The sequence below is a fragment of the Dromaius novaehollandiae genome, chromosome 3, assembly GCF_036370855.1.
Source record: "Dromaius novaehollandiae isolate bDroNov1 chromosome 3, bDroNov1.hap1, whole genome shotgun sequence".
Lineage (NCBI taxonomy): Eukaryota > Metazoa > Chordata > Aves > Casuariiformes > Dromaiidae > Dromaius > Dromaius novaehollandiae.
This window is the reverse complement of record NC_088100.1, coordinates 20,790,851-20,815,473: the sequence shown is the minus strand read 5'-3', so window position 1 is coordinate 20,815,473 and position 24,623 is coordinate 20,790,851. Positions and strand designations below refer to the sequence as shown.

The 24,623-nt window shown below is 40.3% G+C and overlaps 1 protein-coding gene across 14 annotated transcripts in view; it reads right to left on the bottom strand.

The window, feature by feature from the left end:
• MYT1L (myelin transcription factor 1 like) overlaps positions 1-23,616 on the bottom strand; it is a 319,538-nt gene extending 295,922 nt beyond the window's left edge. For 10 of the 14 annotated variants that reach the window (XM_026106848.2, XM_064508507.1, XM_064508512.1 and 7 more), the window contains exon 1: positions 15,287-15,876. The gene's annotated coding sequence lies outside the window, so the exon portion shown is untranslated. The other 4 variants (XM_064508504.1, XM_064508503.1, XM_064508505.1 and 1 more) reach the window with 4 other exon arrangements.
• Between the last annotated feature and the right edge of the window lie 1,007 nt (positions 23,617-24,623).

The window sequence follows — 24,623 nt, the reverse complement described above, 5'->3', positions numbered from 1 at the left end:
TGTTGTCAGATAACAGCTACTTCCTTTGACTCCTGAGAAGGAAGAGAATGCTCCTATTTTGACTCAAAAGACTTTGGTTTTCAAACTTTTCTGTTTTCCAAATATATTAGTTAGGGCAAACAAATAATAAAGTACAATTACTCTTCTCTGTAAAATTTACCATGATCATAGACATAGGTAATCACAGCTACCCTGATGTCACTAATTCTGTAAAATGTGTACAAATTTGCATATATTATTAGAATTTGACTTGTAGCCTTGCAGCAATATTATCTTCCCCTCAAAAACTTCCTTAATTCTCAAAAGTGTTTGATTTCCTAAGAGACTGCCCGAAGTCATAAGGTAAATTAATCACAGCTTAGACTTTTTTTTTCACTTCTCAGCTTGATAACTTAGCACTAAGTTCCACACTGCTGTGACTAGATCATTACCAATATCTGCACTAGCTAGTTAGTGTTTCTTTATCTGCCCTGCATTTATTGAAAAGCATGATCAACATTGTTCAATATTCAAATCCTCTAGTTCCACTGCCTCATGTTTCTTTTCCTTTTTATATTTCTCTATTTTTCTTTTACTGCTCACTCAGTCATGGGAAATAGAGATTTATGGGACCTCAAAAGGTCACCTAGCCCATCCCTTTGCCCCAAAGCAGTATCAAATATATCAGTTTGTATTAGCTCATTACTAGAAGTATTTTTTTTTTCTGTTTTTTAAGATAAAATCTTTCTTTCCCTACCACTTACCTATAAAACTGAGTAATCATGCAGTTTTTTCTAGGGATGTTTTTGTCTGTCCATGCTTACACACAATATATGGGTGTGAAAAATGAACAGCATCACTTCATTATCTCAAGGATGAGTAAAAACTGTAGCTTGTAACTACCAAGACTAACATATACCTACACTTTTATTCAAGAATGTGGTTAGCAAATCATATAGTCTGCAATTTTATAATGAACTAAGACTTCTGTAGAATTTTCAGCTTGCCACAGAGACCATACCCACACATTACAAACATCAAAGATGGTTACCACTGAAGTTGTCTGGAATGATGGAAGAACCCTGACTCTTCAGTACACATTACACTGTACATTTAAAAGCTGGCCTGGTTTGGAATAGCTTGTCTTTAGCAACCCCCTGCATAGGCTCACTTGCATACCTGCATTTGAGGCAAATGGGAAGCCATTGTGCCTCACCTACAACTATAATAGTGGATCTGATCTTGTAAACAGCAGCTCTGATTCTCCTCTTGCATAGGACTGATGACGACGGCAAGTTCAGTGGTATCGCACCAGCATACAATTAGTATAAGAGTATACAATATTTGTAAGTATATACAAACTAATCCAAGCTGGCTTCAGCTTTGCCATTACTGATATGGAGAACATAAAGAATAATTGTTTCTTCTGTTTGCTTTTCAAAAGCAGTGCCCCATAACTGTTTCACTCTGAAATCCACAGGGAGAGACAAGGCCTAAGCTGTATTTCCCACAAGTTAGCCAGTAAGTCAGCACCATGCTCTTCACCCACAGCGGGCCTTTACTCACAGTAAAATAAGTCTTGTCACTACAGAATATCCAACATGCATATGTTATTATTACTAGTAGCCCAAGTCATGAAGCTGAATACCTTGTGCTAGGTACTGTAAAACCACACAACAAGAAGGCAGTCTCCGCAGTAAAAGCAAACCCTTTCAAGTCATAAAGCCTTGAAACACAGCTTAGGATGACTCCACATTTCACTATCCCCTATGATTTTATTTCTTTATGTTTTCTTGACACTGCTGAGAACAATTTTGACTCTGCGTGCAAAACAGATGTCACCGTATGTGTGATATTATGTGAAAAAAAAATTAAAAACTTTAAGGTGAGTGAAGATTCTATAAACCATTTAATCATATCAAACCTAAGAGTATTTTAAAGTTAGAAATGTGCCCAAAGGCCTGCTCTGAAAAACGAAGGTTTTCAGCAAAGATGCTCTGTCTCTTCAGAGGTATCTCCCAAATACTAGAATTTTGAATTTAAAATGTTATTTTCTTTTATTTGTAATTGAAATGTGCAGCTCTATTCTATCTTCATACCTGACATTCTGCCAGGGCTGTAGTACTTTCCAAGTTACCCAGAGCCAAATTCTTCTTGCAGTAACACCTGAACAAATTCAAAGAAACCAGAAAAATCACTGGACAAATTCAATTTACACTAGTGCTATAAAGAGAAGAGTTTGAACCTTAATATGTCCTAGCTGTGTCCAAGCTTTTCTGTCTCTCGACACTGAAATGAACCTATCTGTGTCCTGTGCATAGAAAATGAAGTAGCAACATATTCTTTCTCTTTTATTTTTGTATCTGGCATCTCTGTGTCATCTGTGATATGTGAATACTATGGATCAACGCAGATTAGCATAAAGGTAAGCAGGAGCTGAGGGAGCATGATGTTTTGTTATGGAGACACAAAAATTACTTGCTTTCATTATTCTACAGTGTGACTACCTGTATTAAAACAAACACATTCCTTAATACAAAATAAAGATTTATTAAACAAACAAACACAAAAACTGAACAATCCTACTACAGTTTTGTTTCCAAGCTGTATTACTTAAGTCCCCACCTCCTTATTTCGTCCCACTTCTCTGGACTTTGCATCTTTTTTCATGCTTTTCTTTCCACTTTAACTCCTGTCATTCTTTAAAATAGGAAGAACCTACTTGGCCAGCCACAGTATCTTCCCGTTGGCGCTGAACTGATTCCTACTGTATCTTTTCTAACTTGCAATAGAAATAAGCTACTACAATTAAAAATTCCATTTCCTTTTCAAAATGATTTTTCAGAACAGAGAAAGTGGGTAGTTTTTTAAAAAGATATTTTTCAATGATACTGGACTTGAGCTTTACATTGTCCTCCCACCCTTCTGATCTATGCGGATGTTGTGGATTCCCTTTCCCTCATCCAACAGGAAGACTCAGCACTTGGCTCTAGGGATGTTTCTACTCCCAGTGACATGGGGAAATGCTAGAAATAAAATTACCTACACATGGCAGTATAGGGTGACGTCAGGGAAGTTATAGCAGCATACTCTATCTGGATATTGGATTCATCATCTCTAAACAAGAACTAGAGAACCTCATTTAGACTCTTACTTCTCACAGCTTCTGATATCATTCCACAATACTTGGGTGCTGCTGTGTAGACCAAACTTTGTATTTTATTATGAGTCAGTCCTGATTTGAACCCCTTTGAGTAGAGAATTGGACTGGATGACCTCCAGATATCCCTTCCAACCTAATTTTTTCTACGAACCTGTGAATTAGATTCATGAGATGGTCTCTAGCCCAAAATAAGCTCTTAAATGAGGTATTAACTATCAGGACTACCTGTCACAAATATTGTTTTATTTATGTTATCTATGAAAATAAAACACTGTTTCTTCTACACTTCTAATAGTCTACACTTTCTTCTACATGTCTAAATTCTTAGATCGGCATATACAGCTAATATTTCATTAAGGCTTATTAGATACAAATGTTTCATGTCACTTCATCATCACATGCTATCTCAGGTGCTTAATAATCAAATTACCCTAAAAAAATTGCGTAAGAAATATACAACAGGAAGGAAACGAATTATGCTTTATTCAACTGACTGGAGTGCTTATCCTGGGTAAGTTTCCCAACCTCATGAAACTTCATGCTTCAGACTCTGACCAGTTTTTTTAAGAAAATTACTACGGATCTTCTCAACTGCTTTGTACCTTCTGTAGCTATTCCAATACAAAGCGACTAGAAATACTAATTTAATACAGGTGTAGATGACTACAGAAGGTTTATCATAATGGAGAATTATATCTTTAGCCTCAGAGTGTAACTACAGAGAACATTAAAAGATGCAACTACAGAGCATGTACCCGAGCTTGCTTAATCCAGCATTTGGTAGAAAATCTCTGAAAGTTTACTGAGCCTATGCCAAAGGACCATGTTTTCTTTGGGACTGATATCTGACCTAAACAGATTAAAACCAGCTCAGGTATATTTGCATACCCTACACCCATGCTTGACCAATTTGATGTAGACATACTCTTACTATCTCAATGACAAATAAGTAAATGACAGAAATGATAGACAACTCATTGAGTAGAATGAGATAGAATCACGCCCCGGTTCACCAGGCAAAGGCTAGTAAAAAGATTGCTCCAACAAACACCTTCATTACTGCCACTCTTTTTAAGATTACTTCTTAGGTGGTACCATCAAACTGAAATCCCTTCAAGCAGTAGTGTCTGTTACAGATCTGGAAAACAGAATCATACTATTTACCTTCATCAAGGGGGGTCTATTATTATTTTCCCTCCTCACTTTTTTTTCTTTGCTGGCTGCAGTAACCAGTAACAGTTATAAAAAACACTAAAAATTGTGAGAAGCCTGGGTTAAAAACGCTAATGGTAACACCTGTGGATCTGCTCTCATGCCATGACATCAATTTCCAAAATTAGTTTTGTATCAGAAAAGATACAAGGACTGTTACTAAGATCTAAAAAGAGCAAAAAAGGAAAAAATGATCAGGGTAATAGTGCAAAGGAGCGTACAGCTACTTTATATGCAAAGCTACTGCAACTGGCAAAAGCACTCCAAGAGATAAAATATGCCAGGTTGCAAGTTACACAAGCAATGAGGTGTATCCAAATGTATTCTCTAGATCTCTGCCATGTAGTGATAAACCAGCAACCTCTACAGCTGTACATGAACCTCAAGCACAGATCACAGTTATTTTGCTGAAAATAAATTTTTGACCATGAAGGCCCAAATTCAGAAGCCTAATGTTCAGAACATTCCCTTTCTCTCATCTCTCCTAACCAGAGGCATTAGGCTTTCAGCAGTGCTTAGTGACTTGGAAAACCTAGGCAGAATTTAGGGGTATTGGATCAGAGTCTCACCGAACTAAGTAAACTTGTAGGAGCTGGTACCACATACAGCTTTCCAATTCCAGCTCAAGAAAGATTTCAACCTGTGAGGTTCACTTTGTTTTTTTTTTTTTTTCTTGTTCATTTAAAATGAAATGCTTGGCAAATCAAACAGTAACAAAGTCAGGTGGGTTTAACTAGAACATTTTATTTAACCAAAAGTATTTTGGATATGAGTGTGCTTTATTTTGTAAAAAAAAAAAAAAAAAGAAAAGAAAAAAGTTAGAAAGTATCCAAAAAAGCCACTGCTAATGGAAAATCAAAATCTCTCATTCTGGAAAGAGAAATGTTTTGATTTTTTCCACTATCATTCTGCTTATAGTTTTTTATAACAAGAGCTTACAAAGTCGTTCAGTTTTGGTCTGCACACAGTTTATTTTGTCTGAAAATTTCTTCTAAGTAGTGAACTGGATGTCTGACTCAGGCCCTGATTATGTAAGCATTAGTTTTACTTACAGCAGGTGAATAGTCCTCTGAAGTTTCATAGCACCCCATGTGAGTATGTCACACAAGAACCAGAATCTTATTCTATGATCTGTCTATAAACAGCTACCTCATTTTCTAAAGCATAAGATTTTTCCCACTGTACCTAGCAGACATCTGCAATTACTAATAAATAATATAGCAGGTTTGCATTGTCAAAATTTGCAGCAATGCATTCAAACTTGTGTGCATTGTCTTGCATGATGCATATAGGAGTTTATGTACTTAAAGCTGTTCTACGCTCTTGATTTGAATGCTGATTTTTTTTAATTTTGTCAGTAAAATTTCAGTGCACAGTTCAAGACAGCAAATAAGCTTCAGGGAAGATAAAGGAAAAGTGGCAAAAACTGAATATATTTAAAAGACTATTTTCTAGAAGCAGCCACGACCCTACCACAAGGTACTTACTATTCCCAATGTAAAATTTATATACCGCCTCGTAAAGCAAAAGCTACTGCTATCATTCAAGATTCATTAATACATATATCCTATCCCTTTCAATTTGATACTGTTTTGATCATTAGTGTTTCAGTCTACTTGTAAACAGGAGCAGCAACTTGCCTCTAGAGAGGACAGCAAAATACTTCTCGGCTTGTGTTATGGGTGTGATACCTCTTGGGGAAAGATTGTTTTTAAACTTATCAAAACCAATGTAATAGTTGATCACAAAACTACTTACAGCAATGACGTGTCAAACTCAGATTTAATATTCAGACCTTTTGGCAAAACGATAAATCAATCAAGAACTCAACTGATGAAACAGGGATTAATAACTATATTTTTTTAAGTGAAAGTTGCTTTGAAAGCCATACTGGAAAAGTCTGTAAATTAACAGCTGAAAAACCTGGAAACTAATAAAAGATCCTTTCCACCCCTGAAGAAATTCTGAATGACTTCAATGGGGACAGGATGAGGCCACTGGCTCTGTAAATGTAGCTATGCAAATGTATGTCTGCTTGTTCTAATATAGATGTCTGACAAATTCGTTTTACTGTTACCATAGCTCTAACATTTTGATGTTTAATCAGAAAAATTACAGTTAAGTGTAAGTGTGAACACTAGCTGAGATATTTTTAGTCATACTGGGGTTACGGTTAACAGTCATGTGAAAGTTTCTTCCTTAAAAATGTTAAGTTATGAATTGAAATCTGTAATTCTCATACATGAAAAGTCATAATATGTATCAATTCTACATTTGCATGGAAGCTACTGATTTTGCTTTCTCAATTTTCAGTCCTTAATTTTTTTCCCCTTCAGCCTTCAGGGCATCAAAACAAAGGACAGGTGGAATGACCAGGCCTACTTGCATCCTTAGATCGGAAAACTAAACATGAGTAAGGAGAGGTCTCTTTCTCCTATAGTCATTTACTTTAAAGCCCTGCCTACAATAGAAAACTTTACTAGTAACAGTTGTGCCACTCTTCAGCTCTTGGGAATGTAATCTTTCTAGCACTCATGCCAGAAGACCTTTACAAGCATTGCTGTTCTCCATAAATGACTCTACTAGCCAAAGATGTGTTGGAATTATGGATAGTTCATGCAGTTTGCAGACATTTCTTTTGGAAATACTTAGCAGCACATTGTGAGACCCCAACACTCTGCCTGGGGAACTATAAGAGTTTAGGCTCAGCTTCCGCCGATTCCTCTCTTCCTTATGCTGTTTTTATGAGCCTCTGGTTATCCTCAATTTCCCTGTTTTTATGCTAGTTTTCTGTACTCTGTCTATAATAGCGTGAGAAACATATACAGAACAAATCAGCGAAGGTCTTATGCCTGCTTCATAGGGCAGTACCTGTTTTTTGTGCATGAGCAGATCTTCAATTCTATCAGCATATTTTTCAGGAAAGAAAAGAAACTGTGGAGAAGCAGATGATGGCGGCAGAAAACAAACCTTGCCATGACTATAGATATTCCCCGACTGCTTAAAAATGGTACAACTAGTGATTTTTAGCCCTCATAACAATCATAGTGCAAATCAAGCGCAATCAAAAGTGGAAACAGAGCATTTAGATATGGGAGACTGTAAATCCAGTTCCTGTAATCATATGCTGCGTTTATACCAAACTTGCAATGGAAATGCCCCCAAACCTAAGGTGTTTCTACCCTGAAAAATTAGAGGCATACTGTCTCTGGGAACTTGAAAACCCTGACTGCTACTGGTGGTTAGCAACTTTGTTGACAAATCTATAGTGAACATGAATATTATAAAGGCCTGCAAGAACTACAACTCTTGACAAAGTGTAGGAATGCAAGAAGTTTAGTAGGCAAGATACATATCCCATTCTGCTCCTCTTAATTTCCAAGTATGTAAACACAAAGTAACACTTTTGGATTGTTATATTAAGTGATGATGGCTCACTAACACTACTGCGATTATAAAAGCTATGTGAAGCTCAAATTTTTAGGAATGCTTTTGAAGTGCAGTAACACAAAGACATTACTCTAGACCAGAATATTTATAATGATACAATTATCTCATCAACTGTAGTTCTCAAAAATCTACTCTATCCTTTGCTTTCCTAGTTCAGAAAGTTATCTACCTGCAATTGCTAGAAATTTTAAATTAAAGTTAACCACATTTCACTGAAGTTGGTGAGAATTGCAGATATAGTTAAAGGGAGTTTCACATCAGGTTTTTAAACAGAACAAATACATCACGCCTTTCACAAAATAAAGCTTTATTAACCATAGCAAACAATATATAAAATCACAAATAAGAAATGCAAGGTGCATGAGTCATATTAACAAATGTGCATTCTTGTCCTATCCCTTTATTTTCCACTGGAGTGGGCTGGAAGCAGTACTGTGGCCAATCTGTGCTGGCTCTTTGGCTCTTTGGCAGGTTGGCAGGTAGGAGGTAAAGAAAGAAAGAAGGTATATGCAATGAGACCTTGGGCACAGAACTGTCTATGAGGTTCAACAGCTCCTCCATTGAAATCACTTGATGTTTTGTGCCACACTGCTTTGCAGTGCCTGCATTTGCCGAATCAGGACATTTAGTCTTCAAGTGTACCTTTTCTCCAGTCTCCAAGTGCACCTTTTTCTCTGTTGCGCTGGAAGGGCCAAACAGCCCCGTTTGAAAAGATCGACCCTTTTCTTCTTCTTCTTTCTTCTAATCATAGTCTGCCATTTGTCAGCCAAGCTTGCTGATAAACAACAACAACAAAACAAAACAAAAAACAGACATTATAAGATTGAAAAGGTCACAAATAAAACTCCCCATCTTTTTCCCATATATGTTTTTTCTCCTATAAACTGTGTCAGACTTGTGGAGGGCAGTTCAGCAAATCCATGAATGCTGGCCTGTCACCTTGAAGAGCTGGCATAGGAAGTATGGACTACCATATATACTAAAATGCAGTAAATAAGGCTGAACAGGCAAAGTTTGGTTCATGAGGTGAAGAGGCCCCAGAAAAGTTTCCTTACAGTAGCCAAAGATCACCCCATCACACATTACTGGCCTCTTCCCAACAAGGACCTCTCCAGAGCTGATATGTTGAGGCAGTAACTCACTACAGAAGGAGAAGCAAAACAGGCCTTCCTAGAAAGTCACTCTCAAAATTTAAAGAACATGTGCTGGAAAATGCTGACAATGTGCTGAAGGTCAAAGGGGATATTGATACACAAATCAACCTGAAAATCCATGAATGGAAATGGATAAATGCTACTGTTTAATTCAGCACATAAGTTCCCAGAACCAGCAAAGAAATCTCTCTACTTTCTATCCCTAAAAAAAAGAAGTTTTGAATTTGGTCTCTTCTCTCAGAAAGCATGTATGAAGGCTTCTACTACATGTTTACATTTTATTCACAGAAAATACATAATTTTTGTGATGATTATAGAATTGCTTGCAACGAAGTCTTTTGTTTCCCATCTGTTTCAAGGGAAGACTCAGGTATCTGTTTCAGTGCTATTGTTTTTGCTCCTGTCTGCCAAGAATTGAACTTTAGTCACAGAAATCCTACATGCCCTGTCAGTAGCACACATTTATGAATATTTTGTGTCATTTATTCTATTTTAATTCATTTATTTTTGCCTATGATTGACAGTACACATAGTAATGATGTTAAAATAAACTGGCTATTTGAAAAGGTGCTTTCTTTGTTCCCTGTCCCCATACAATTGGACACTATTCTGAGAGAGGAAAGGAAGGAGTGAAGAGAAGGGAGGAGCTCTTAGGCTTGTGAAAAAAGTCAAAAAACAAAAAAAAAGGAAAAAAAGAAAAAAACAGAATAGCACAAGTAGTATATGTGAATAAACCTACCTGAGCTTCCTTTCCTTTTCCAGCTGGCATTTGTCCTTGCATTCCTGAAGTCCTCCACGTAAGTACAGCTCCTGACTCCTCCCTGAACACCGCCTCAACAAGCTTGTCCATATCCATTCTGTGATTTCTGAGATTTTTTTCTTCTCTGTTTTGAGGTCATATGCCCAACAGTCACGGAGCTCTCATTCTCTCAAGCATCACATTGTGTATACTGGTCAGTATGACCTCAGATTTTTCAATGACAGCTTTTTAGTGGAATGGTTGATTCTTTTCACTTGAAGAGCCATCGTTACTCATTCTTCTCACATCATAGCTTCTGCATCTTTTACTAGCGATGTACAAAAATCATCCTACTTCTTGTGAGAATGCTGCAGCCTGACCTGTACCCACTATCTCTGTGAGATGAAGAAGTACACTTTGCTAGAGTATGGAGTTCAGCAGTAACTCCACACAGAGTAACGCCTTTAAGCTCAGGTAGATCCAAACATGTGAAATATTTTAAAAGGTTGAGAGAAATAGGTTTTCATCACTAGAAAATAGAGTTTGAAATTGGGAGTAGATTGGTCACAGCCAAAGGGTCAGACCATTATGAAATTCCTGAAGAACTGTTTGTCTTAGTAAAGGTAATGTACTACCTGTGCAGGCATTCTTACCAGTGCTGGAATAAACAAGTTTTTCTGTCAGTGAATATAGTTTAGCCTGACCTGCGTAAACTCTGGGTGTTACTAACTAGACTCAAAATGGACTTTGTGTGTGTATGTGCTGACAAAACACAATCATTACTTTGTAGTGCCAACTTCAAGCCCAAGGAGTTAGGTTTTGTAGGTCTTTTTATCAGTCAAATTATTCGGCATAACCAAGACACTGCAGAAATACCATTCTGAATTCATAACAACTTGTCTAAAACATATCGAGAGCACTAAAAAGATACACAGAAAATTAAATGTCCTGCTTGCAACCACACGATTTTCTATGACATAATACAACAGTTTTATTTCTTCCTAAACATACACATACCCCAAAAACAATCCTGAATGCTTATGCATGGGGCACGACAGCCACAGTGTATGCAAACTTGTTATAAACACAATTTCATATTTAAACATGGGCCTTTTACTCTTCGGACAATAGAGGAATTGCTAGTATCTCTGAAAATATGTTATTAAAACAAATCTCTATTGCTCATTTAGAAGCTAGATTGGCATAAGCTACTCTTAAATTCAGAAAATTAAGACATTTGATTTAACAACTAATTCTGGGGAAGGAGATAAGAAACAAAGGGACGAGCCACTGGCACGCAGCAGCACAAGAGGCCTGGGGAACCCCTTTCAAGGGTATTCCCTGATCCTTACGCGAGAGAATGTCTCTGCTGCAGCACTGAGAGGAATGCCAGAGCATCCACTCCAAGAGAAAGAGCGATCACTCTCTGCAGTTTATCCACATAACAAATCTTGGATATTTTCCTCATTCTGCATTTTGGTTATTTTATATGAATAGAGGAACTGTTCAGGAAGTGACAAAGATGAACTGGGTTAAATGCTGTAACATGGTACTTATTCACACCACATTAGGCAGAGGAACACTAAAATTAGGCATAAAATTTTATTCCCTTGGTAATATCCTCTAGTACTGCCTAGAGACAGGAGAAGAAAAGGGAATTTCCCTTGGAAAAATAAAACAAGATATTTATATGTGATATAAATACTTCTAGCATTACATCTTTCAAGTATCACCATTTCTATCTGTGTGCATGAAACATCACCAGAGAGACAGGAAAAAAATAAGCTATTCAGTGACAAGTCTGAAGGATTATTTAAGTGCTTACTATACTCTCCTTTACATTCTGTCCTTAAACAGTCTTATTAATTACAAAAATACAGGAAAGTGAGATGTTTCTTGTGATTTTACTGGAGCTGCATCAGAAATATGTTTGGCCTATCACTATAAAAAGAGATCACAGGCCTTATCCAAGCTCACTGAAGTCAATGAATTTCTATCCTTTGGGGTCTAAATCAGGCTCATGCAAAGTGGGAACAAAACAGCAGCCTTCTTAAAACCTATCATGAAAGTAAAAAAAAAAAATTGTCACTTTACACTGATTCTTTTCACCACTGCAACTAACGACGGACAGCACTTTCCAGACTCAGACTGAAACAGCTGAAGTTATGCCAAGTGAACATACATCCCATAGTATACCAAGCCCTTTTTAATCAGCTTCCTGTTTAAAAAATGCCGTGCTGACATGAGGTATGACAGATATAGACTTTTAATACTTCACAAAATAACAGACTCCAGTGCTGGGTTGGTTGAAAATCTGTGATCTTACAGATGTTTATGAATTTGCCTGGTGCAGAGCTATAATCAATTTGCTTATGCCGGAGCCTTAAGACGCATAAAATTCATCCTGAAGGAAACTGGTTTCTGATGAAACCAATTGCCCAGATGCATTAGGCAGGTGGGAGTTTCAGCAAACCAAAGAGTCTACTGGCAGACGCAACATTGATTTCTTTATGTTTAAACCTACCAGACAGTTCCATACCAGACCTGATTTGATGGATCTCTATGGGGTGCCCTGCAGACTTGATTATTTCCACAACCAAGTGGTCTAGTTTTGTTACTTGGTGAACATGTTCCATATCTGCAGCTTCAGTACAAACATATTAAACTAGCAGACACATTCCAAATCTGATCTGAGATCAGATCAGATTTTAAATCTAATCTGATAATAATGTTTGCTGTTTTCCTGGCTGAAAGCATGATCCCTTTTAAGGGATCAAAAATCCTATTGTGCTTTTTTTCTGTCTGTCTCCACACCCTACTCCCCCTCCCAACATAAAATGTTCCCTCTTCATTTCAGTTTCATCACATTTTGCTGCTTTTTCCTCTATGGCTGAAATAGTCAAAGTGCTTCTAATCAAAGCAAAATACTGTGAAGGATTCTAAAGAGAGAATCTTTGTCAACATACTACAAAAGCATTGATTTGCTCTCCTTGCGACTTTTGAATCTAGGCTTTGTTATACGTGGAGAAAATGATGTTATTTGGCCTGCATCCTTTTTCATTCCATAGAAATCTGGCTGTGCTTCTGTTTAACACAGCTTTGATAATCTTATTAGAATTTCTCAGCACTATTATGAGGAGGAAGAGGTCAGTAAGTAATCTACAGCCATAAAGTTTTCTTGTATTATACTGTCAAGAACTTCATATCCGTATTGAAAGTTCATCTACATGATGCAAACATCTATCAAGTTCAGACAAATGGATATTAAATTCACTATTTCCATAATGATGTTCAGTGGCATATATAAATTTAATATCAAAGTACTTTTCCATCACTGAATCTTTCAAGAAAACAACTGCTGTGCTCAGAACTGATCAAGAAATAGGTTCTAACTCAGAGAACTTTGTTTTATAAATGTGCCTGTACTCTGCATTTAAAAGAAACGCCCATGCTGATTTCCCACAGAAATGCTGATGGATGTGAATTATATTTTCATTGCTGTAGAGTCTACATAAAAGCCTGACTGGTACAGAAGAATAGTTTACAAAACTGTACTTTATTCGCCATCCATACAGCAAATTTTTTAAGCCTAGCTAATAAATTGCTGTGTGTGTCTATGCATGTATGTGCATTTGATCAAAATACTCCTTTTGCATGTCTTACTCAGCTCCTCAACACAAGAATTAAACAAAAAAGGAAAAAAAAAAGATGCTCAGAAACAGTCCTCAATAAATCTGGAGAAATAATACACCTCTGAATACACTGAAGTAGCTCCTCTTCTTTCTTAATTGTCTTTGTCTCCAAACACACATTTGCTCAATTCCACAATATGTAGGATACAAGACTGTAGAGTAGAACAACAAAGTCATGCTATGAACTAAGAGCTACTATGATAAAACTGGTGCCCTTTTAGAAAATGAGGGCATATAACTGGGTATTTGTATCTAAAACAAAGAACCACTGCAAATGTTTAGTGTTTAACTATTGCCCTTGTTGTCTGAAATAATAAAAAAGGAACATTCACTCTCCGGAAAGTTCAGGCTGTAAAATACATACAAAATCATATCCTAGTCTTAGATTAGTTTAACGTGTACTGCATTTTGTATTTACTCATCATAATCATTTACTCTGCTCTTTGTTTCAGTTGATAAATTAATGTAATTTTGAAAAGTATAGTCATCACTTTTTTCCCAATGAAATATCTTGTTTTATTGCATGCAGTCTTACCTCACTTTGTGTTTCTAATGCTAGGAGTGTTACGTTGCCATTTCAATTGTTTTTAAATGTGCCATATTGTAAACAAGCATACACACATGTATTTACCAGACTACACCACAGCAACCAAGTTTAACCTTCTCATTCCAAACTTGAAGAACCTGGAGAAATCATCAAAAGTAACTGCCAGCTGCCTGCGAAGGGTTAACAGTTCATTCCAAGATTTTTTTGTTTGCAGAATGACATGACAAAGACTTTAATTTCTTCGGTAATTTTTGAAAATAAAACTGAAATGTCAATTATAAAAAACAAAAGGAGATATACAAAGAGAGGTAAAAACTAAATATCCTTTTGAATTGTATGCTGTTGTTCTCCAAAACAACATAATTGAAGGTGACAAAAAGAACCCACACCTCTGAAATTAAAGCCAATCATTCATTTCACAGCTCTTCAATAGTCAAAAAAACTATGTAAAGACAATTAAAGGATAATAATTTCTAATTAACCCTAGCCTTAACTGCAGTTTAAAAATTAGGTCAGTTAAAATGAAAATCTCCATTTTTAAGGGGATGAAGAATCATTAAAATTGGATACAAATATTCCTCAATGACTGTACAAAAAAAGCAAATTCAAGTAAATATTACAGCACCTTATATTTTATACACATCAGAATTATATAAGAAATGCCTATCAATGGATGCTCTGCTCGAGAAGTGGGATTCCATTCTGAGTCAGTGTTATTATCTAGCAAAAAACTGTAATTCAAAGACAGCGTATTTATATTCTTCTTCTGTTTTCTCTTTTCCTTTCAATAAAAGGGGCTTTTTAAGATACATATATAATGGAGATATCTGAGACTGAGAGACTCACTAGTAATCTGTTGACCAATAACTTCAGTTTTTAGAATCACTAGTGAGTTTGTGTTAAATAAGAATGTTTTTTTCTGATTATTTCAACCAATAAAACAGATACCACACCAAACAAAACTAATCACTTCTGGGCTTTCATTGTAACAGCAGTTGTTAATTTTACAGGTCGACCCACATTGTTCTAGAAAATAGGAAGCCGAATTCTGAAATCTCCAGCAGTCGTCATTAAAACAACAATCACTGAGGGCTCGATCCAGCTCTCACTGGAAGCAATGTCAAACTCCCCACTGACTCCAGGCAGAGCAGGAAGGATCAGGCCCCGAGCTGCTCTGCTTGCTCCTGCTCCAAGCACAGGAGGCTATACTGAGCAGCCAGGCTGCGAGAAGAAGAGAAGTACAAAACCCAGCTATTCTTTTGTTAACTGCCCAAAGAGTTGAACTTTCCATCACTTTCTGAACAACAACAAAGTACCCTGAAAACAACAATGAGAAAAGGACATATTTACCTTGAGGGAATAGCAAAGGGAAAGCCGCAGATTTGCAAAACAAAGTAGTCCAAATGAATTAGCTACACATGCAGTCCAATGTGCACCTTCAAGTAGGCCACGGTCGGTCAAGCAGTCGCCTCAGCTCCAGCCACCCTGCCTTCCATCTTACGAGATGCACCCAGAAAACTGACGGACCTGCTCCACGACAACAAAACTCTCCTAATGCTTTTGAACGCCCACCATTTGTTCTCCATTCATCCAATCAACTTTCCACTGCACATCTTCTCCTGCTACTGAGGCTCAGAAGCAGGATCCCTTCTCATCTGTATGCTAATTATTTTGCCACATGGACAAAAGTAATAATGCTTTCAGACAGGAAACCAACGGGCCTGAAGTCGGAGACAGAAATTAATAAGTTGCCACCACTGAACGCCGAAGCGATGGGCATGCGTGCAGCTCTGTGGCTGACGGATCAGCTGTAACCTCCATTTAAGAGCAGCAGAGAGGCGAGGAGCTGGAGGAAGCCTTGGCAGCGTAGCATGCATCAAGCACAAGTTCCCTCAGAGACCACATTACTGCCGCAGAATAGCATCAGCAGCAGATTGCTGACTTACCCTGCCTCAGCCCGCATCCCTTAAGCGGCGCGGCACGCATCCATTTTCCCCGTCCTGACGCGAGGGCGCAGTTGCCCGCTGCGGCCGCGTCCGCCCAGCCCCCGCCGGAGCCAGCGGGCGCCGCCAGCGCGGCAGGAGGCGGGCAGGGCTGGGGCGGCGCGCGGCGCCTGCCCCGGCGCCCGGGCACCCCGGGCTCCCCGGCGGCGCGGGGCGCCGCGGCGGCGCTGTATTCCCTGGAATAGACGGGAATGCCGAAACGCGGCCCCGCTCGCCGCCGGGCAGGTGATGCGGCTACAGACGTTTCCCCCGGCACCGAGGCTGGGCTAAAATGGTGTCTCCGCTGTAGACACCCCCACCCCCCCCCCCATCATTAGACCTGAAAACGCAGCTTTTAAAGAAAATACTAACGTAAAACGACCGCTGCTTTGCCACCGGGGCACCTCTCCAGGGCGTACAGAGTTAATTCAGATGGACTGCTGAAGTCTCATTTATTTTACCTGCTCACACCATACTCTCCCTTTGAAACAAAAGAAATCAACTATTTCAAGCTGAAAAGATTAGCAGCCTTCCACCATCAGCAACTTGCGCAGCTAAACTTCATGTGATCAACAGACCAAACATAAACAAGGTCTCGCACACAAAAAGGGCTAGATTTGCGTGTGCTCCTCAATGTGTGCTCCCCAGCGATCTTACGTGCGTTTAGTGGCGTTGGCTGCCCCTGCTTAGCCGCGGGCTGGGTCATTAAGCGCAGGGTGTGTGTCACCCCGACGGGAACGGGGAAGACCCCCCGCACCCGCCCCGCTCCGCTGCCGCGCGGGCTTTCCGCGGCGTGCGCCCGCCCCCGGGCAGCCCCTCGGCGGGGCTCGCCCCGGGCAGCCGGACGGGGAGTCACCCGACCCCGCAGTGCCATTCTGGTCGCGGCCGCAGCGGCCGCGATCTTTACCCGCAGACGGCGGCACCGCCGAGCGCTGGCAGCGGGGGCGAGCGGCGCCCCGCGGCGCCTGCCGGGGGCGGGGGGCGGGGGGGGGGTCGCCAGCGCTGCCCCGCGGGAGCGCGCCCTGCACCCGCCGCTGCCCGCCGGCCGGCGGCGCGTGCTGCGCGCGGCGGCGGGGCTCACGCAGCCGTGCAGGCACGCGCGGCCTCCCCGCGCGCCCGCGGCGCCGCTGCCCCGCTCGCGGCCATTGTGCTGCGGCAGCCCCCGCGCTTCCCGCCCCGCTCGCCGCGGGCTGCCCCCGCTGCAAGAGGACCGCGGGCAGAGCCTGCGGCTACGGCGGGGGGGCCCGACCCCAGAGGCGCCAGGAACACCCTCCCCCACCCGCGGCGGGGATCCCTCCCTAGCCGAGCCGCCGCTCGGCGTGTGCAGACCAGACAGGGTGGTTGCTAGAGGCTGCAGCCCCCTCCCCGTCTGGCTGTGCCGGGAGCCACGCTGCGGGCTGAAGGAGGGGGCCAGCTGCCCCGCGCCAGCCCCCCGCACCCCGAGCCATGGCGGCGGCCCCGCGGCCACGCTCCGGTGGCAGGGGAGGGCTTCTCGGGAAAGCTTCCCAGGGGAATGCGGAGGGGAGCCAGCCTGCTGGGGAAGGCGCTAACAATAGCGAAGCCCTCACGACTTCCACGTTTTAGGTGGAAAACGCAGTGTTTCCCTCATAAAGCAAAAAAAAAAAAAAAAAAGGATTTACGTCTGTCTCATCCCCCGCCCCCCCATCTCCACCTCGCTGCGTGTTTTTTTTCCTTCAATTTTTCCCTGTCATCCCTGATCACATCTCGCGTCCTCGCAGGACTCCCCCGAGGCCGAGGCCGGGGCGCGGAGCCCGCGGGAGCGGCGCCCCGGCCGGGCCGCGGGCACCGAGCGCGCAGCGCGCCGCGCAGGGCCCGGGGGGCGGAACAGGTCCGCGAGCAGCAGAGCCTCCTCCTCGCGCTGGGGAAGGCGCGCTACCATGTTTGGTTTGAAGCGACTGATGGTAATCTTGCTTTTTTACCCTAACCGATTCAGCCTTAGAAGCACACACACACACTTGGTGATCACAGGTCCCCTGTGAATGTGCATACCCCTCTCCGATCATTTTCTAATAGAAAGTCTACGTGCACAATCTTTAAATAACTGTATCCTCCTTTAAAAAGATCAAGGTTGGTCTTTTCCCTCTGCTAAAGCTTAGGACCACCTTATGTTAGATGCTGGCTAGCATTAGGAAGGTTGTGAAGATGACTATGTGGCACACGTATCATGGCAGGTGTTTTCAAACTTTTTAAATATCTTGAAGATGTTTTATCTGGAAAAAAAATCTCAAAATCTTGTCCAGCCTTCGAGACGATACAAAGATATGGCCGGATACTTCTCCCACTGAAGACAAAAGGAATACTTGCATTAATTGGGGCGGAACGTATATAAATCCCGTGTTGGTGAGAGAGAGTTGGGGGGGGGGACTGCATAAATTAGAAGCATTTACAAAAAGACTAGTGTGAAAAATAATTTGGGAGACTGGTGATTCATTGGCCTAATTATCCTCCATAAGACGTTAGGGTATGGGTTTAATGTTGTGGGATGGATTCTCCCTCCCCCAGCCTGTGTCTCGTCAAGGCGCATTATCCATGGGGAAAAGGAGATGCAGGTCATGCTTAAGCAGCGTTAATGAGAGCACAATATTTTTTTTCTGAAGGTTAAGATAGACAATTTAGCATATTTCAGGTGAAGTGTACTTGGAAACGTACTATTCCTTTTACTTTTTCACTGGTAGTAGTTTCTAACAAGAATTGAAACATTAGACAAACGCAGAAAGCATAATTCAAGCATCAGACGAACCCACTACTGTCAATAAGGGACTACAATTTCAGCTTGACAGGAGTATTACAAGAATATATCTGCTAACGAGCAGCCTTAATTGGCCTGCATATTGTGGCTGTCACTGTTAAAACCTGTTCCTATACAGTCTTATTTTATACATCCCTAAAACGTATAGTTCTCTAAAACAGTTAAAGAGACAATATTCATTGAGGAAAGAAAGGCGAGAGGAAATAGGAAACCCTATTAAGAATATGGTATCAATGACTCTGAAAAACTATTTGAAAGTCAAATGTATACTAAAAAAGCAACAGATTTTTTCAGTTTCAGTGCATTTGTCAATTTTGTATATTATTTTTCAATAGACTGCAGTGGCTGCAGAGGAATCACTGGCATTTAGTATACTTAAGTCTTTTAAATGTAATGTGTTCTTTAATAGTTCTTACCTTTTCCTCAGCAAGGCACTTTAACACAAAAGTATTTTTACTTTAGTGATTTGCAGGAGTTCACTGGTCGTCCTGACAAATCCTTCACACAATAGAGTTTAATGTGTGGCTTCAGTTTCCAGTACAGGGTCATGTTCATAAAGAATACAAATGAAAGAGATAAGATAAAAAAAAAAAAAAAAAAGAAAGTAGTTACTGCGCATGTGCAGTAGGCAGTTATTAAAAGATAACAACGTAACTTCTAGATAAGAAAAGTGAAAATATCAAACAGGGCAGAGCAGATCATGCCCTAATGCTATGTAAAGTGCCTTACTTTAAAGAACTTATTCCTCCTATGATTTAAAAATGTCTAACCTGCAAACTTCAATATCAAGTACTACTGCTGTAACTGAAGCCTGCAAAAGTCATATTTATGTATAAAGAGACATTAAAAAGATCTTTCAGACCAAGTTTCAATCAAATAAAATGCTTACTATTTTCAAACTCCGGCAAATGGGAATTTGTAGTGCAGACACAGGGAAGACCCTAGGCATAACAGTGCTGGTGAATTTTGAGGAGCTAAACCTGATACATTGTTTATTTACATAAAAAGAAGATAAATGAAAGAGATTCACTCAATGAAGAACGAAGGAAGAAAAAGTCTGACTAACTATGACAACACCTGTAATGTCCCTCATGTTTTGAGAGTTATATTCCGTGGCTGCAGGGAAGTACTATTTAAACTACACCACTCCGTGGATCTCTCTGAGAAAACAAAATGCACGCGAAGACAGCTTTTAAAATAAAGAAAGAAGTATTAAAATGCATAGATTTCATATTTTACCACAGCCATCTTCACATCGCCTAATTAGAAGGCATAAAAGCCTCTCTTGCTTTTACCTCAACGAGCAGAATCATTAAGGTGATGAAAGTAAGTCATTTTCACATTGCCAGTAAACTGGTGGGAAGTCGGGCAGCGCGGAACGTAATTGCTACCAGCGGCGGACAGCTCCCGGTGCTGAAAGGGAGCGGCGCAGACACCGCGCGCACAATGGCTCACTCAACCCGCCTTTGAAAAATCACAGCCAAACTGAATGAGGCGGCAAGTGCTCGCGCTGAATAGCACTGTCTGCAGAACAATGGCAGCCAGCTCCAAATCCTGCTATAATCACATTAATGAGATTAATCAGTGAATTAGCAGCAGTCAAATGTCAGGGTGGCAAGGAGGAATCCAACCAAGCTTGGTAATTAACTTTTGGGGGGCAGCGGAAGAGAACCGACTGTGTTATCTGTTAGGCTTTTACCGAAGTTTACCAATTTTTATTCACAAGCCTTTGGAAGATGCTAACAATTCAAGTGAAGGGGGAGGAGGGGATAAGAGGGAGACCTCAACCTTTGCATGCTATAAGACAGCCTGCTAATACACAGTATCCTATTACTTCCAGCTGAAGTCCATTGAGGAAACTCGTACCATTTCAAACAATCCACCCCAACCGCCAGAGCTGAATTGTGCTGTACTTTGAGCGTGAAATTAGTTCTGTAATCTAACTTCCACTGCAAATTCCTATATGCATGATAAATATGGCCGATGACAAAGGAGTATTAAATCTTATTCCTTTTTAAAAATCTACAAGAAGAATACCTTCTGATATCAGAGGAGTAGGAGAAAAGAGTACCCTTTAAACAATTATTAGCAATAGGTTATTATGACAAGGTAATGCTAGATCTGTTGCAAAGTGTTTCCTAAAACAAAAAAAAAAGAGGAATTTTAATCAAGTAATTTAGAGTAAGTTCCTTAATATGGACAAGTCAGAGACCTGGCTCTCTGGATCTGACCTCAATAAAAGTGAAACTTCTTTCCATCTGAAATTCAGCACTCACGACCATTTCTGTGTTGCAAGTAGGAAACATAAAGAGAGCCCCTATAGATTATAACTGTAATTCAAATGTATTTGTTTGCAAGAAAGAGGATACTGCATATCTCCTTTTCCATCTTAAAAGGAGTATATCCAACCCTGCAAAACATTTTTCATTTAAAAAATCTTCTCTTCTGCACACACTACTTTTGCAGAAAACAAACATTTAAAAATATTCTCTTTGCTTAGATGAGACTGTGTACTTTGTTTATTATATAGGAGAAAATGGCATGCTTTTGTTCCATTAAGTTTAATCTTTGTTAGTGACAAATTTAAGAAGAAAACCTGTGTAATGTCTCTTTTATGAGACTAATAAGTCATTTCTTTTCTACTAACTAATATAAGTCGTTTTCTTTTATATCCTTCAGTTACTTTTTAGCAGTGAATAACATTAACGAATTTGCACTAAATTTACATGGACTATAATTCCACTTATCTGAACTATTTTTAAATTGAAGTATACACTGTGATGTTTTTAGAGGGGTTAATTGAATTACCCACCCCTTCTTTACAAATATAATTCTCTTTAAGGAAAAAGAAAAACTATTATGGATACAAAATATTTAAGATATTTTTCCTTAAAAGTACTACTCTTATATGAGTGTTCCCTTTAAAAGTACAGATCCACTGTTTTCAAATGTTGTTTCAGTGCAAAACCATAGTATCTTATAATATTTTATTTAATTGTATTTGATTGTCACAAGACTTGAGCATTCCAAGCTGTGAAGTTTTTGTCTCAGGTTCTCCATATCAAACAAGTACCGTCCAACATGCAGCAAGTTTATATAAACAACAACATGCTTAATGCATGCAACATTATGCGTTCATATAGTAAAGACAGACTTTAGGTTATTTTATAAACTATTCTACAGCCCAATATAATTTTGGCTGCACAGCAGTATTGTCAGAAGAACTTGAAACGAGCAAACAATGGACATTTAAGTATAAGCTACAGAACGACTGCAAAAATCACAATAATCTTTCTAGTTAGCTACAAGAATCAACCCCCACCCTGAATAAAACACAGCCCACACTCGCACTATTAACCATTTACAAGTTAAACATAAGAAAGACATTTCAGCATGGTTAAGAAACACCCTGGCTCACTACAACTTTGAAAGGATGAGGAGTAAGAAGCATACCACAGAGACCCAGAAAAGGCTGCTTTTTTCTTCATTGAACACTGAAAAGATACCCCATGTTCCAGGGATTCAAAAAATATATATATTAAAATACACCCACCAATACTGAGTAAAAAAATCAGGGGGGCTTCGAGAAGACTGCAGGGAAAAAGCTCTCTCACTCTCTTTAGTGTGCAGAAGCTTAGGGGGAAAAAAATGTCGCCCTGGCAGGAATGACAAATGCAGTAGGATAGGCTAGCAGGCCTGAGGGATCTGTTTTACTTCCACATACATCCTCTAATGCACGCACTCCCACTCATCCTCTCGAGATGCCTTTTTTTTTCCTCCACTTTTTTTTTTTCACCAGCTCCAAATCCCCGGCATATGACCTTCTGTTAAATAGATAAAAAAAAATTTGCTTATCAGTCATGCAAATGAGGCTGAATTCATTTTCCACAACAGATGGCCTCATAGATAATGATGATGGAAGAGAGAAAATTGAATGTCTCTCACAAGGTGGTCATGGCAACCGAGAGCAGAATAATATCAATAATAAGCTCACTGCATAATAAGGTTGTCAATCCCACAAATCAAAGTCTCCAGCTAAATCAGGTATCCCACCCCCCGCTAGTTATCAGGTAAATAGAGAAATAGAGAGAGTCCTTTTTCTTTTTAAACGAGGAGTTGTGAAAAGAAATGGTAGCTCCAGCGATTCCAGGGTACAAAGGGAAATAAATAGCAGAAGAGATTTTTCTCCGCTAATTGTGTTGTTTTAGTTGGTGATTCGGGAGATTGTTCCTTTTTTTTTTTTTTTTTTAATTCCCAAAGAGTTTTTATTTGTTGGGGGGGGAGGAAGTTGGGGTGTTTTGGTTTGTTTTTTAATAGCGAGGCTGGTATTTTGCGCTCGATCTGCTGCTGAAGTCTTGTCTCCCCTCCCTGTGTCTGATGTGGAGTGCTGCATTGATGCAATAGCAGCTCGCCTCAGGCTTCCACCTTGGCTCCCAGGGGGCCATCCCGCAAAATGAATCAGCAGCCATCCTGAGCAGACTGATTAAAATGAAAATGGCAAGGCACATGTCTGGGCGGAACTAGAGCTGAGCTGCGCTGCCTGTCTGGCAAGCATGCTCAATATAGCTTTTGCTAATAATGGCTTACTGCCTTTCGTTTTTTAAAGGTATTACCATCACCCCTTCCCCCACGCCCCAAACAGATAACCGTGCTGGGGGGTTTCCCCCCTTAATTGTATACTGCTCAGAGTTACAGTCTGCCAGACTGACGTGCGGTTATTGTGAAAAGACGCACTTCTTTTGCAGGGATTTTCTTTGCAGATATGATGAAATATCAAGACAATGTATTAACATGCAGCTATAAATTATTGCCAGATATTAGCTAAGAAAGAAACCTCAGAGAAAGAAGAAAGCTCAGTCCCTACCAGAAACATCATTTCTTCGGTTTTTTGCACTTCAGCTTGCAATGGCACCTTGTGCATTATGCATCACGAGAAAATGACTGCCAGTAAATGCAGAGCAACTTCCTGGAGCCCTGAGCGCACTGTTTGGATACACAGACTCAGAGCAGTATTTCTAGCCCTCCCCTGCCCCCCAAGCAGATAACTGGGTGCACGGAGAAAGAAAAATTTGAAGCCCGCATCTCTTACAGTCCGCTGAAATAGAAACATTTTGCAGACAACTACGGTTTGAAAAAACAGCAGCGAGAAAATATCGATCCGTGCGTGCACCAGATCTGAAAACCGGGCAGACTGTTTTTTTTATGATGTGTAGGGATTGCTCTGCCTTTTTTTTTTTTTTTTTAAAGCAAACAGTGCAGTGGCACATCTCTGGGGAGAGATGTGTGTGCTGTACATATGCACAGACACCGCGATGTGCCTTCAGTTAATTCCTATTTTTAAGCCGTCTTGAGATTTTTTCTCTGCTTTTTTCTTTTTTTTCCCCTGCACTCTAGCCCTGTTACTGCAGTGTGAACCAGAAATCAATAGGGCTGCTCTAATAGAGGTTCCAGCTGCAGTTGGCTGTGCAGACACATGCGCGCGCGCGCACACACACACACACACACACACACACACACACACAGCCACTGACGTCTGTGCAGCTTTCTCAGCCGATTGGCCACCACATCGGATGTTCTGTGGAGCAAAGAATAGGAATCATTTACAGTCTGCTAAAAAAAATGGTACCTTGCATTTGCCTGTCTCCAAGAGAGGCAGGCTGAGCTCGCCATACAGTCTGGCTACAGTGCATGAGCGAGAACACCTCTCTGGGGTCTGTGTGGTCACCACAGGGTAAAAGATGATACCCAAAGACTACCATATAAACTGTTGTGGCACAGAACCCTGTAATTCACAAGGGATGTTTCTATAAGGTTACAAATTCATATCATACAAGATAAGAATGCAAACATAGGAAAATAGACACGAAAAATCAAAGCAGTTTAACTGATAGATTAATAGAGCTCTTGCATCCTTTGATGTGTTTGCAAGTATTTC